At 49.2% G+C, this 1,767-nt stretch overlaps 1 non-coding gene across 1 annotated transcript; it reads left to right on the plus strand.

Annotated features, from left to right (window-relative positions):
• Positions 1 to 1,335: 1,335 nt before the first annotated feature.
• LOC135025792 (U6atac minor spliceosomal RNA) lies at positions 1,336 to 1,464 on the plus strand. Its single transcript, XR_010222506.1, has one exon. It is a non-coding gene; the product is annotated as a U6atac minor spliceosomal RNA (small nuclear RNA).
• Positions 1,465 to 1,767: the final 303 nt, after the last annotated feature.

Genomic DNA, 1,767 nt, shown 5'->3' on the forward strand with positions numbered 1-1,767 from the left:
ATCGCGTCATCATAGCCACTTCCCCTGCTGTATAATGCCTGTAATAGCGGCATTACACAGCGGGGGGCGGGGCTTACACGGTACAACCCTGTGCCACGCCCCCGGTCCACCTCCGCCACGCCCCTGGCCCACTTTCGCCACACCCCCGGCCCGCCCCCTCCACACTCACATCACTGCCCGCCCCCCTGCCGAGCCGACATGGCTGCTCTCTCCCGGAGAGAGCAGCCAATAAGTAGGTAAGTATGATGTACAGTAACTGAGTTTTACTTTCACTTTAGTTACTGCATATGGTGGTCATTCTGAGTTGATCGCTCGCTAGCAGTTTTTAGCAGCCGTGCAAACGCTATGCCGCCGCCCACTGGGGAGTGTATTTTAGCTTAGCAGAAGTGCGAACGCATATGCAGCCGAGCTCTACAAAACCAGTTTGTGCAGTTTCAGAATAGCTCTGAAACTACTCAGCGCTTGCGATCACTTCAGCCTATTCGTGTCCGGATTTGATGTCATACACCCTCCCAGCGAACGCCCAGCGAACGCCCAGCCACGCCTGCATTTTTTCAGACACGCCTGCATTTTTGCAAACACTCCCTTAAAACGGTCAGTTGACACCCAGAAATGCCCCTTCCTGTCAATCTTCTTGCTGCCGTCAGTGCAAAGGAAAACTTCGCTAGAACCTCTGCATAACCACAAAGAGCTTTTTACCCGTACATCGCACGTGCTTATTGCGGGGCATACGCATGCACATAAATGCCATTTTTTTTACCTGATCGTTGCGCTGCGAAAATCGACAGCGAGCGTTAAATTCGGAATTACCCCCATACTGTACCTTGCATTTTAGCATTGCTAACAGTGCTGATTGGGGCTAGTGTGATTATCCTCCTCCTCTGCCCTTCTCTCCTGCCTGTCTTAACTCTCAGTCTCTCCTCTCACACTATCCACTAAGCTACTGTGTTGTTTGTGTATCAGTGGTGTTTTACCATGACTAGAAAAGGGCTATAAGGCTTCACAGAAGACATTCACCTGCACAAGGAGAGGAGTGCAGTACAATTCACACAAAGGGCAATCAGATAGTTGTCTTTTATGTGATTCTTGTGATTAGGAGCAACAAGGCTCAATAGATCACCACAGGTGCAGGATACACCAGTTTTGGCGTTGCAGCTCACTACTGTTATGTCATATCTGTCTGTGGAGCTGGAAGCCTCTTAGGGAGGTTTCCAGATTTCAGAATTCTGACCCCTCACCAGACCCAGAACCTGGGCTCGGGCCCTAGCAAGGTCAGTGGAAGGGTTCAATAAGGCCATGGTCCTATCCCCCTCTGTGATGCAAGTCTCCAAAAATGTTTTGTATAAAAGAGAGAAGGTTAGCACTCCCCTTGACAAGGATGGAAGAGGTCCCAGTGGCCTTTACAACACATATACTGTTAAGACACACACAATTACTTAGTGGCATCTCTAACAAAGGTTTTAAGACTGTTACCCTCTGTACTGCAGTCGAATTTGCCTCCATTAGTGGGGGTGAGTTTCCACATACAGGAGAGGAACAGATCCTGGCGGAACCGGAGACTGTGTCCCAGGGCATTGAGGCATTGATTGTTTCAATATGCCAAGTTTTAAAGGTGGACATCAAAGTGGCCAGGAAACACACGGATAAAATATTCCAGGTGCCCCATTGACTTTTTTCAACATATCTTTCCCATGAAGTTATGCAAGACTCCCCCTACAGTAGATTCCTCAGTGCTTCATCTGTCCAAAAAGATGGTGCTGCCAGTCC

This window comes from Pseudophryne corroboree, unplaced genomic scaffold, assembly GCF_028390025.1.
Source record: "Pseudophryne corroboree isolate aPseCor3 unplaced genomic scaffold, aPseCor3.hap2 scaffold_427, whole genome shotgun sequence".
NCBI classification, from domain to species: Eukaryota; Metazoa; Chordata; class Amphibia; order Anura; family Myobatrachidae; genus Pseudophryne; species Pseudophryne corroboree.